Here is a 13,884-nt window from a genome sequence, read left to right as displayed (position 1 = left end):
AGAAAGCAATCTGGCTGAACATCTAAACTTTTTCTCTTATAATTTCATTTAAGCCATAAATAATTCATCGCCTGTTTCGTCGCAAACGAGGATATTACTGTCACCTCAAGTGACATCAATTCGACCATCGTCGACTAGAAGAACATGCTAGTGCTTTTGGGAACACAAGTTCCGTCTAGCTTGTGAGTGACAAATGCACTTAAAGCAGTCAATCTCAAAACTACCGCTTCATATTTGATTTGCTTCTTGATATCCTTTTAAATCTTGCAGCCTCTAAAGGGACTACAAGAACAACTTTGTAGCTTCAATGAAATAATGCGAATAGCACGTTAAACGAAAAATTGCAAAACCTTAACTCTGTTACACAGTGTTTCACTGTCACCACCAAACATAAGGGTCCGTGTTATATTTCTTACACTTCGAGTTCCGGTTATTTCTAAGCTTAAGTACACTGAAATAGTTACTACTCCAAAGAGATCATAACCGCCTCTTCTGTTCTCTACTCTGGTTTTCATCTCCGTATTTTCTGAACTGTGGCCTTGAGATTAGAATGAATGCAGTGAAATAACATGTGCGGCGGTGGCGTAGCGGTAGAACATCCGCCTCGCATGCAAGAGGACCGGGGTTCAAATCCCGGTGCCGCGCAATTCTCCACCGGATGAAAAAAAAAATCCGCGTGTCGATGGAATTGCATAGACAGGTTTGGGGTGCGACCTGATGCCGGTGAACACCTCCGGCAACGCACTCCCTCACCAGAACAGGAGTTGGCCACCCTGGTGCAGTAATTGGCCGCAACCTCCTATGATAAGCTCCATAAAACCCCGGCCCTCAGTCGCCAGCGGCTGCGGAACAACTGACCACGGCGGCGGTCAGACCTAGTGAAGCTAATGAAGCTAGTTTAGCAGTGCTGTTCGAGGAACTAGAGGGCATGAAAAGGGATGTCATAAGGCTTAGTGAGGTTAGGAGGCCGAATAAGGCATATACTGTTTACCAGAGAGACGACAACTAGGAGTAGGTTTCCTTGTCAATAAGTATATAGCGGGTAATATAGATGAACTCTATAGTATTAATGAAAGGGTTGCAGGCATCATAATTAGACCTAATAAGCGGTATAAACTGAAGGTTGTACAGGCCTATGCGCCTACATGTAGTTATGATGACCAGACAGTTGAAAGCTTCTATGAAGATATAGAATCGGCAATGCGAAAAGTAAAGACGCAGTATACTGTACTAATGGGCGACTTCAATGCCAAGGTAGGGAAAAAACAGGCAGGAGACAAGGCAGTAGGTGACTATGGCATTGGTTCTAGGAATAGCAGGGGGGAGTTACTAGTTGAGTTTGCAGAGCGCAAAAACTTACGAATCATGAATACCTTCTTCAGCAAACGGAAGAACCGGAAATGGACATGGAAAAGTCCTAACGGAGAGACTAAAAATGAAATCAACTTCATAATGTGTTCAACCCCCGCCATTGTGCAGGATGTAGAGGTAATCAGGAAAGTGCGATGCAGTGACCACAGGATGGTGAGGTCCCGAATTAGCCTAAATCTGAAGGAGGAACGCAACAGATTAGTAAGAAAGAAACCCATAAACGAATTAGCGGTGAGGGGGAGGGCAGAAGAGTTCAGGATCGCGCTACAGAATAGGTATTCAGCTCTAACTGAGGATGGCGACATTACCCTAGAGGCAAGGAATAATAATTTCAGAGATATCATTACTGAGTGCGCGGTAGAAGTAGGCGGTAGGATAGTTAGAGAGGATACCGGTAAGCTGTCTAAGGAGACGAAAGATTTGATTAAGAAACGCCAGAGTATGAAAGCTTCCAATCCAACAGACCAGATCGAATTGGCCGAGATATCAATGCTAATCAATAAGCGCAAGGTGGCCGATATAAGGAAGTATAACATGGAGAAAATTGAGCATGCTGTAAAGAACGGGGGAAGCCTTAAAGCGGTAAAGAAGAAATTGGGCATAGGCAAAAACCAGATGTATGCGGTAAGGGACAAAGCGGGCAACGTCATCACTAATATGAAAAAGATAGTCAAAGTAGCCGAGGAGTTCTATACAGATCTCTACAGTAGCCAAAGTAGTCAGGACCGTAGTGAGATTGGCGGTAGGGAAAAACAGTCAGACGTTCCACCAGTGACGAAGGACGAGGTCAAGAAAGCACTAGAAACTATGAAAAGGGGGAAATCAGCTGGAGAGGATCAGATAACTACAGATTTGCTGAAGGACGGGGGGGATATCGTGCTAGAAATACTGGCCACCCTATATACGAAGTGCCTGGTGTCATCGACGGTACCGGAACCATGGAAGAATGCAAACATTATCCTCATTCACAAGAAAGGGGACACTAAGGACCTTAAAAATTACAGACCAATCAGCCTACTGTCTGTTACGTATAAGGTATTTACTAAGGAAATCGCTAATAGAATCAGGACAACCTTAGACTGCAATCAAGCAAAGGATCAAGCAGGGTTTCGGAAACGGTACTCTACTATCGATCATATCCATACGATCAATCAGGTGATAGAAAAATGCTCGGAATATAACCAGCCCTTATACATAGCATTCATTGATTACGAAAAAGCATTTGACCTAGTTGAAACCTCGGCGGTGATGCAGGCATTGCGAAATCAGGGGGTAGACGAGCCGTACGGGAAAGTGCTGGAAGATATATATAGTGGCTGCACAGCAACCATAGTTCTGCATAAAGAAAGTAACAAAATTCCTATAAAGAAAGGCGTTAGGCAAGCAGACACAATCTCTCCAGTACTATTCACGGCTTGCTTAGAGGAAGTATTCAGAGACTTGGAATGGGAGCAGTTAGGGATAAAGGTAGATGGAGAACACCTCAGTAATCTGCGATTTGCTGATGACATTTCCTTGCTAAGCAACTCGGGGGATGAACTGCAATTAATGATTGATGACCTAGACAGGAAAAGTAGAAAGGTAGGCTTGAAAATCAATATGCAGAAGACTAAGGTAATGTTCAACAGCCTCGGGAAGGAACAGTAGTTTGCATTAGGTAGCGAAATACTGGAAGTAGTGGACGAATATGTCTACTTAGGACAGGTAGTAACCGCAGATACGGACCATGAAAAGGAAATAACAAGAAGAATAAGATTGGGATGGAGCGCATTTGGCAAGCACTCGCAGATTATGACTAGCAGCTTACCGGTATCGCTCAAGAGGAAAGTATACAACAGTTGCATCTTGCCTGTACTCACCTATGGGGCTGAAACGTGGAGGCTAACCAATAGAGTTCTACTTAAGTTGAGGACAACCCAGAGGGCTATGGAACGAAAAATGGTAGGGGTAACATTAAGAGATAGAAAGCGTGCAGAGTGGGTCAGAGAAATAACTCAAGTTACCGACATTCTAGTAGAAATTAAGAAGAAGAAATGGACATGGGCAGGACATGTAGGGCGAGGAGAGGATAACCGATGGTCGCTGATGGTAACAAACTGGATTCCAAGGGAAGGAAAGCGTAGCAGGTGGCGGCAGAAAGTTAGGTGGGCGGAATAGATTAAGAAGTTCGCAGGGGTCAAGTGAATGCAGCTTGCACAGAACCGGGTTAAGTGGAGAAATATGGGAGAGGCCTTCGCCTTGCAGTGGGTATAATCAGGCTGATGATGATGATTATGATGAGTGAAATAAAACCCGTGTGAAAGAATGCTGAGTTGACGAGTTTCACATTGGAAGGTCAATCTGCTATCAGCAAAAGGATTCAGAGGCTGAGAACAAAAACTAGCGCTTGGCAGACTCAGGCGCTACATAGGCTTCAGCCGTACTTTAGTGTTTAAGTTGTTCTAACGCACAATGATCTGATGTTCACCCTAATTTAAATATCATATTGATAAGCGCAAGCGTCTCGAAAATTGCTTATATTGTTTGTGATTGAATAAGCTAGCTACACATGTTTATTCGCCATCCTCAATGTTAATACCAATGAACGCTGAAGGCATGACGCATTCTGAGTGCCAAAAAATCTCAAGGCTAGAGGAGATTGTTACGCGAATAGAACGTGTAAACCTGCCAAATTTCGATGTGGACACCCTAAATTTTGAAGTTAACTCAGAACTGGCCGTCTGAAATTATGTTGGAAATAATGTTGCATAAATTGAAAGTAAGTTTCGAAGTCCAGGAGGCCATTTATTGGAAATCGCAATAGAGCTCTGGTAGTCACTACTGAGTTGGTCTTGCTCAAATTAATTTGAAGCCAATTTCTCTCCACTTCGCAGGAAGTTCACTTTCGGATGATAAGAGGTGCCGAAGTTTTCGGGAGGTCTTCCTAAATTCAGAGGTAACCATTCAGTTCGACAGACCCAATGGCGATTAGTCAGAACAGTGAGAAAAATTCGGATAAAGGCAAATTTGATGTCTACGGAGATCCAAATTTTTAGTAAGTGCCATTGAAATATAGAGCTCCCTAGAAAATTGGTCATAAACGAATGTGGTTGCACATCGATTTTGGTCAAATTTTGACGCGGTCAACTTTTTAGGGTCCCGGAGGCCAACCTCGACAGTCCAGGCGACCATGTGTTTCTGAGTGGCCACGTCAATTTGAAAGCGACCGCTGAGCTGCCTCTGCTTAGATAGTTGCGTCATACACTAATTTGGTAAACTCAGAAAAAAAAAAAAAACAAATTTCGTAATCTAGGTGCCAAATGTTTTTGCGAGGTCCACATAAATTTGTATGTTGGTACTGAATTCATTTTCAGATTTTTTCGGACACCAATTTTGGTGCAGTTCGGCCAAAGTCACAATTTGGGTTCAACTATATTTTAAATTTTTGTAGCGTGCTGCAGAAATAAAGCTGGGTCGCCACTCAAGTGGCCTAAATCCAATTAGGGTAGACATCACGTTTGGCCAGACTCTTATGAGGGTAATATTGTAGGCTTCAAACGTTTTGGGTCTGAACTACCTCTGTTTGTAAATGAGCACTGAGTTGGCCTTAGTCAATTTAGGCTAGACACCAAATTTGATCAAATTCGTAAGAAATCCAATTTCTGGCGTCCAGGGGGCCAAATGTCTACTTTATCCTTAATAAATTGGTTAATTTAATTTAATTGGTTACACTGCTGTCAGGATTTCTATCCGTCTTGGTCCGATTCTGATAAAGTCAAACATTAAAAATTCCAAGGGTTCATTTTTTGAAGGTCCCGGGAGCCAAATTTTGGGCTTGCCCACAAATATTTGGAGTCCAGTATTGAGTGGGCCATACTAGAATTAGGTTGTACGCAAACCTTTGTCAAATCATTGTTCGGATGTCCGGAGTCCCAATATTGGAGGTCCAGAAATACAAATCTGGAAGAGGCCTTCGAAAGCTTTCTGCAAATGCTCTTTCTCAACATGAGCTAATAAGTTTCACGCGTTAAAGGCCCTTGAGAATTCACATGACACCAAGTAACTTTTAACACGTCATCAATAAAAATACGGCGCAAAAGGGACCGTTTTCTTGTGCGTGCGCAGTAAATAAAGAAGAATTACATCTAAGAATCGATCATTTGGCTGAGTGGAGGCATATGCAGCAATACTGTTTTCTTTCCGCGTGAAGGCTAGCGGAAATAGTGTAAAAATACCTCCGTAGAATTGCTTCATTCGCGAAAGAGCGAAAATTCGAATAGCTGAGAGGGCCGGATTGATATATAGGATGCCTCTTAAACAGAGTCGAATACACTGCCTCGGCCACAAGTGCAGGTGCTGCATTCGTACATCACTGACATGATGGGGCTTGTGAGTCTTCTGAGAAATTTAAAACTGTGCAAAAGGTTAGCCGAAAGGTTAGCCTTACCCTAAAGAGGGCTACACTCTCAGGGGTGGCAAATATGTTTCCCTACATGCCTGAGAAGGCCTCCAGCCTCATTATTTTGGACAAAAAGGTACGCAGATCCAGCTCACTGATAGGCACATGTATACCAGCTTAAAAGTACAAGCCAACGTGTATTGTCCGACAGCACACCTCCGCATTTTGATTTCCCACTGTAACCATTAAAAAGTTGGAATGTCCCCTATATACCACCAGGGTGCCTAAAACAAAAGCCAAGAAATGATAGCAACCTCACAGTAACCGCACCTCGATCCTAAATTATACAAAAAATAAACTCCAGAAACATTCCTGACAAGGACCGCGTGAGGAGAAAACAGCATTCACAACATCCTGATTCGCATGCAGAGAAATGGAATTGTTGGGGTTGATGTCAGGAGTGTAGGTATAGAAAGACAATAGTGTCCTTTCGGGTGCAAACCATATTGGTCTTTAATGTTTACACTTGCTTCTAATTATAGCACTGTTTAATAGAGCTATATCATGCACAACAAAACCAGCTCTAAGTAGGCATTTTAAGTGTGTTCTATGCCTGAGAATGTCCTTTGTTTTCTGAATCAGCTATGTGCTACGTCTCAACCTATTTACAGCCCTAATAGGGAGGACGTAACGCTATAAGCAATCATCCCCAATTACTGCAGCAGAAGGGAAACTTTCATTAAAATATTATAAAAAGTTTTTCGAATTGGATTTCAAGCAGCATGTCTTGCTAAGAATCCGTGGTTGCCTGCTTTACGAATCGAAATTATACTTTATGTCAATGTCGTTCGGCAGAGTATACACCTGCCGAAATGCAGAGAAAGAGCATTACCACCACACCGACTTTCACATAGTAAGCATACAAATATTTCATTCTTTTTGTTTGCGACGCCATCAATAAAGAAGCTTTGCTTACCGTTTTAGTAATCTTGGTGATTTTCGAAACACAGATGAGGTTACGTTCTTTTCTATTGGCTATCTTGAACGCCAAGGGCATGTAGTAATGAAACTCATCTGGGTGTACTTCTTCTGTCGATTCCTCATTCTTATCCCCGTTCGTAGGAGTTAGCCCCACAGCAAAAGCGACCAATGCGAGGAGCAGAAAATGCATGAAGCTGATGGTCAACGGCAATTAATCGTTGGTCGGCGCACTTGCACTGCTCACCGTGCAGTGCCTCTGGAGACAGCGAATATTAAAATGTAATATTTTGGCTTAAAATTTTAACAGTGATGTAGAACTCCAGCTATATATATTATGTATTCTAGGTATTCTTAGATCATCGCAGTGCCGCGTAAAGAGCCGTTATTAAGCGTTAACCGGGAAATACGCGTTGCAATACCGTCATCGGTGCTAAAATGGGCACATAAAAAGTACCGCAGCAGTTCATAAATCCTATTTTGAAAAGATGTTCGTGAAGACCACAGTTCAGTTCAGTCGTTCAGTCGTGTCCGACTCTTCGTGACCCTATGGACCATGTCACGCCACGCTTTCCGGTCTCTCACTATCTTACTAACATCACATAACTCGTGAAGACCACAGCACTGAGTAAAAAAAATATAATTCTTCATAGTGTTCGTTGTCTTAGATTGCCCTAAACAAAAATGTAACTTGTAAAGTTTGCAACAATATGTTTCAAACATGTACAGTAGAAGTTGAGTGTAACGACCACCCCTCAACCCTCAGCTTTCACAACGCAGAAGTTACTTCGATATCCAAGTTTAATGAGTTGGTGGGTTCACTCACTATATGCATCGTGTTTAGATCTCTTACAACTTTTAATTGATCGCCAGTACAAAACGCGAAACCGCACCTGTAAGTAGTATACGAATGTTTGACAGCGAGAAAGTTATTGGTTGCATTATACATCGATGATTATTTGTAAATGTCCTAAGGTCTGAATTGTCCTTCTCGAGTTACTATGATTCGAGAAACAGGTCTTTGTCCCACGAACTTTACAACCGACGTTTCTGATTACAGTGAACGTGTTCTCTGGTAATAAATGCGCTTGTCGATATTTGACTGTTGCGTTATTTTGTTTAGCGCTGTTTCTTTTGGTAATATTATTTGTGTCATTAACTACTCTTTTCCATTATGAACCCTCTGCTCGCATACCTGACAGGTACATTTAGAACCGACTAGACTCGTCGATGCCGCATAGAAGCTGCATACGAGCTGCAAGCTATTATCGATTCGTCGCCGCTCGTTGTTCATTTTGCCGGTCTACTATTCAATCTTCAAAAAGAAAAACATTTTGTTCGTACACCTACTCAGCAGCTGCCTTACTATATTGTTTAAAAGTTAAATATGAAATGACATATATTATCCTGTTAATCGGTCTTGATATTAGAAGTCAATGCGTAAGAGTTTCTGTGGTTGGACGCATTCAGAATAGCGGTATTTGCTGCAGTAAACATTAGACTGGTTTGGCACTATCGCTTCGTGCGAAGAGGGACAATCACTCACATACTAGGTAAGAAAGGAACCAAATGAGCTTACAGAACTGATTCCAGCTTGCAAGTCTAATTCCGTTCAGTAGGGGAGAAGGGAAAAACATACAATGATATTATGGGATACTTGACTCTGCAATTTTGTATTTCAGTAACTCTGAGATTAGGACCTAGGTATGACTTGTTTATGTGGTTTGTACAGCAAAGCGGACATGATGTACTCTATGTTATGAAGTTTTTGACAATCTAACTAACATATTTATTATTTAAAAAGGCCCTTTTAAATTTGGTGGTAGTTTCTCTTTGGCCGCCGATAAGATGGCGTCGCAATCCGCCCTAATCAACCTGGTGTTTCACGTTGACAGCGTTCAAGGCTCCGCTCTTGTACTTGGTATCGGTACTATCATTGCAAACTCACGGGCATGCTCCGGCTAGCGAAACGTACATTTTGGCGGACACTAAGAGATCAGCGGGTATGCACATGCATGCAGCGACTGGAAGCACCTCCTGGCTGATATCGCATGCATCAATGATTATGCCGTTTACAGGTAAAAATTATCCGATATCATTGTTGTCCCTGCCATACACTAAGGAGTGAAACATCTTATCTGGTGTGTGTTTATATTTTTCGATTGAAGTGATCCCGTTTAGGTCTTGCTTGCGAGTTCTGCTATGTGAGAAAACGATCTGGTTTTGCAGCTGCGTTTCTATTTTACGCTTTTCTTATTCACTGTGTACCATTTTGTATTCTGTACGTTTTAAATAGCCTATCTCAACTGTGCATATTATCTAGTTACTTTGATACTAAGGTATGTTTTGCTGCAGTAACTTTTTTTTAACGTTTTGTTATTTTTCATTCAACTATATTCGTTGGTTGATTATTATTACTTATATATCTAATCTGCCGTCTACCAACAGTTAAGTGTTCTAGCAGATGTCAACGCTTATTCATTTTCTTTGTATCACCACAGTGCCGGCTATCACAACAGACTGACCAATATTGTTCCTTGAGCTGGCAAAGATTGACCATATGTAGGCCCAGCTGTGTCATTTTATCGCTTACGTTGGTTGTAGAATTCTATTGCCGCGAACCATTCAAAAGTTTATTTGTTATTTTTCAACAGTCGCAGGCTTGCAGTCTGATTATTGTGAATCTACCGCACGAATCACGTCTGTATTCTTTGTTGATGCTCGTTGTCGCGAGACGCGGCTTCATCATTTCCTTTGTTGCGGCAGATGTTTCGACACGTATCTCGAAGGATTCAAGCCACGAGCTTGTATTTCTACAATGTTCTCGGTTGTGCTAGTCCATGCCCGCGGTTTTATCTAGATGTTTCTACGCTCCTTTTAGATTGGACGCTGACGAATGAAACGGGCATACTCAGTTCGACGACGAGAGAGCACCTTTGTTGCTATCGACGCCGCCGAATTGTTTAGTTCTTTTGCGGGCGCAAGTCATGCTGATAAAGAGTTGATTTCAATGCGATTACGCCTGTTTTCTAAATTGTGTTCTCAATATGAGCGATAAGCGTAGGCATTTAATACACGTACGTTAGCCAGATCGACCGACGATGATCGTGCTTCCAATGGAATGCACATTACAAAATAGACTACGCCATTTCAGCAATACGAATATGAAGCTTCGCTGTATGCAGTTTCGTTCTGATTGAACATTGTTGATATAAAGTAAAGCTGGGATGTCGAGCGGTAAACGTCGGTCCGCACATGCACGTTTCCACATATGGCAAATCGTATCGAGGCTTCCTGCTTCGTTATCGCTCTACGAAGTATTAGAAAACAAAAAAGTGAAAAACAAAAAGAAAACGCTTCGCGTGCAATAAAAATATCAACAATAATAAGGTTATGCCGAAAAAAAGTAACAGGGCTACAATATCACTCTTTTCCCATCGCATTTCTTGTAAAGAGGTGTAAGTGCTCTTTTGTTAGTATTCGCCAAGTAGTGGCACGTTTTTGTGTCAAGTATGCAACATTTGTCTCCTTTTGCCTTGTATTGTTTAAATACTTTATCCTTTCTTCAGAATTATTAAGTTTTTGTAAGTCCAAGTGTTCGCAGATGACATCCATTATTTTCTTATTTATTGTTTCATTGATAAAGACGTTTCATTTATATAAGTTTTAGTATTGTAATTACTGCATAGCTTTCCGGCTTTTCGAAACGATTTGTTATGCTGTTTTAGGAACCCATTTACAGGAATAATGTTTCTAGCATTTTCGTTTATTCTTATGTTTTGTCAGGTTTTGGTCAATAGTGCATTTTACACTTTGTTGTGAAAATGTATTGACTTTCTGTGATATCGGAATTTTATGCTTTCGCCCTTTCGTGACTATTTATTTCCTATTGTCGACAGGCGAAAGAAAGCTCTTGAATCTCTGTTGCCCCTCCCCACGTATAATGACGCAAAGGGAACATGGAGATGGCTGCAATGGTTTGCCGACCTTGCTCAGTTCTTCGCACAGGACACTACCATTCAGTTCATGCAAATAGTCAGGGTGTCGCTTGGAAAATGAAAACTATTCCGTGATTGTGGCACTAGGAAAGGTCGATCGTAATTCACGGCACGCTGTTGTAGGACCCTTTCAATTTTGGTAGCCCCAGCAAGGAATCTGTTAAAAGTCGATGGCAGGTTACTAAAAGGGCTTAGAATTCATGGCTTTTTCACTCCCCGAATTAGGTTCCTTATCTCTTTGTCTTCAGGCAAGATGCGATCAGCTGGCCTAAACAGCCGCGCCATGAATTACACTTATACTAAACACCCATATTCAGCCTCTGGAATTGATAGTAGAGAACAGTTTCTGCACGTTCGCGAAATCTGCGCTGGGTAAGCCTCGATCAGTTGAGAGACTTCTCGCCACGATGTTAAAATTTGCTCGTAGTTCTCGAACCAGGTACGGGTGTCTCGAGACTGGACTAGTCAACGAGTCGTTCCGTAGTTTGGCAGCGTCGTCACACTGATTAAAAGCAGTGACACGTTCAAAGTGGACGAACCAGTCCTCCACTTTATCAAAGAGGTTCCAGAGGAGAGACTTCAGTACCCGAGAGGTCTGAAAGGTGTAGTTAAATGCGGGCGTGACGCCGGTTGCGTGTTGAGTAGGAGCACTGGATGTGATGGCGGTGGCTAATGGCTAAAGCTCCAAAGACAGTCACTGGAGCTTTTCGATTGAAGCAATGCACCGAGGCATGAAAAGGTACAGGGCCAGCTTGACGTCTTCCGGATGGTGTCTCTTACATAGTTGACCGTTTATTTGCACCTCCACCCCAATGCCCACGCTCGGTAACTCGGGACACCAAAGCTTTTGTGACAGGGGGTCAGCCCATACACAACTGTGGAAATAGCACACAGGTGCAAACAATTATTTAAACACACAAATACTCAGTGTTTTTATTTCTCCCGAAAAATCAAGAGGAACAGGAGGGATCAAATAAAATGTGGAAGTCTCCACTTGACAAGATTTGATCCCCCTATTCACAAGGCACACTGTGAGTGCTCAGAGAAAACGTACATCTTTACACATTAGAAATGCTGAAAACAATGCACATCATTATATTTATACTTTTGATAATGCCTTCGTCATGTAAGTTGTTAAGTGGGTAGGCAGGGCAGGACATAGCATTTTTTTTAGAAATCTTAATGCGGGAAAAAAAGATTTTGAAACTTTATTACAACGTGTATACAAAGGTCAAATCTTCAAGTGCGCCGAGAAATTTATGTGAATCATGTTTATTCCTTTTTGCTAGATAGAATGAGTACATATTGCGGATAGAAACAATGTTGGGTGCAATGAAAAGATCAGCTGTGGGCTCATGGTGAGCAACGTTTGCTAAGCGCAGAGTGCTGTTTTCTGTATGACATGTATACGAGTTCAATACGAGAAATGTATATATGCGCCTGCAACTATATACTTCTGTTTAATCGCTTTCAGAATTATTTCTTTTCGGGCTACACGAGCAAATTCGGCGGACCTTCCTTTTCGAAATCCAGACTGAGTGTGAATAATTCAATTACTTAACTGCAAACTTTGCAATTTTGGTGTGAATACTTTTTTTCAGTTCTTCTGAAAGTGCGAACGACACTTCGTCGTCGTCCTCCCAACTTCATCGTTCCACCTTCAGTGAAGCGCCACCTGGCAATGTAAGTGGGCAGTATACTAAGATAAGCATACATATTCCCAAATATTTTATTACTAATATACTGTCTGTGGAACTCTCAGGGATTGCATATGTAGCATGAATTCAATTTTTAGAGGCTGGGCTCCTTGTATTCCTTGTTTGTATGTGTTGGTTTGTAGGACCCTAAGTGTAGTGGCTTTCTCTGGGCTTAGTGTGTCATGTGGAAGTTTGTACATTCTACGCCTCTTCCTACATTTCCGTATGTTTCCCCGTATCTTTCTGGTGTTGTGAAAGGCTCTGCCGATGCCTCCGCCGCCCGGCTAGCGAAACCTCAGACGATGGCATCTACTCTAGTTTTACCCTCTACCCCAGCATTCGCATGATTCAGGCACTCAAATCTACTGACCAGTTGGCCAACACTTCACCTGCTCGTCCGGCGGCGCGACCTCATGTTTGACATCCCCCACAGGCTAAGTCAACTTCACACCTCACATAATCACCCTACACGAAACATACAAAGCAAAATAATTGGTTACCTAAGCTGCATACAACCAACACACCGCCTCTGACTAACGACCAAATACGGCTATTTTAATTCACAGAAACCTAACGGCTAATCAGCTCGACCTCGAGTACCCCTATATTCCTCATACTATCGTACAAGTCCTTCCATTCCCAAAAGTCGCACTCACACCCCCTTCCACATTCTCAACATCTACAGCTCCCCCAGCGGCGATAAAAGTGAACGAGTTGCGACCGTCATCCGCAAGGCCTGTTTAGTCGCCCAAACTCTCATGCTTCTGGTCCTTAAACGGGCCAAACGCTGAATGGGGTTACCCCAGTAAGGCGTGTGGTCGTAAAGACGGCAGGGTTTGGGAGATGGCCCAAACACTCGGTCTCACACTTCTTATGAATTCCAATCAGCCCACCCGTATCGGCAACAGTGTTGAACGAGACAGATGTCCCGATCTCACTTTTACCCGAAACATTCCAGACGCCCACTGGGAAAACCTACATCTGAGTGTGAGCACCGAAAATTATATTCTAAGCACGACCTTTACTGTCACGCTTGGTAAAACTTCCTGCCGTACAGTCAAACACACTAACTGGGACGCTTTTCGGTCCTTGACTCACGAACTATATCGCTCCTTCAAGACGTAGAAAACGCCGCCTCTGCACTTACTCAAGATGAGCTGGGCGGACGCTAAACTATGCCACATGTGGGAAGCACAGCGCGGCCTCCATGCTAGATGGCTTCGCAAGAAACACAATCGGGCTCTACGCCTCAGATTAGTTCGCCTAGAGCGAGAAATTGAAATCTACTCTGATCAATTTAGCAGAGAGCAATGGTATCAAGCCTGCGATCGCCTCAATGGGCAATAAGGTAACAAGAACTTCTGGTTTGTGCTTAAGCACCTATTAGACCCAACCCAAACAAAGTCGACGCCTCGCAGAAATCTTACTCGAGTCATAACTATTACAACCGCGGAGGTCCGAA

This window comes from Amblyomma maculatum, chromosome 10 (genome assembly GCF_055883805.1).
Source record: "Amblyomma maculatum isolate TAMU_Amacu chromosome 10, ASM5588380v1, whole genome shotgun sequence".
Lineage (NCBI taxonomy): Eukaryota > Metazoa > Arthropoda > Arachnida > Ixodida > Ixodidae > Amblyomma > Amblyomma maculatum.
The sequence above is the reverse complement of the archived record's forward strand: the minus strand, read 5'-3'. Positions refer to the sequence as shown.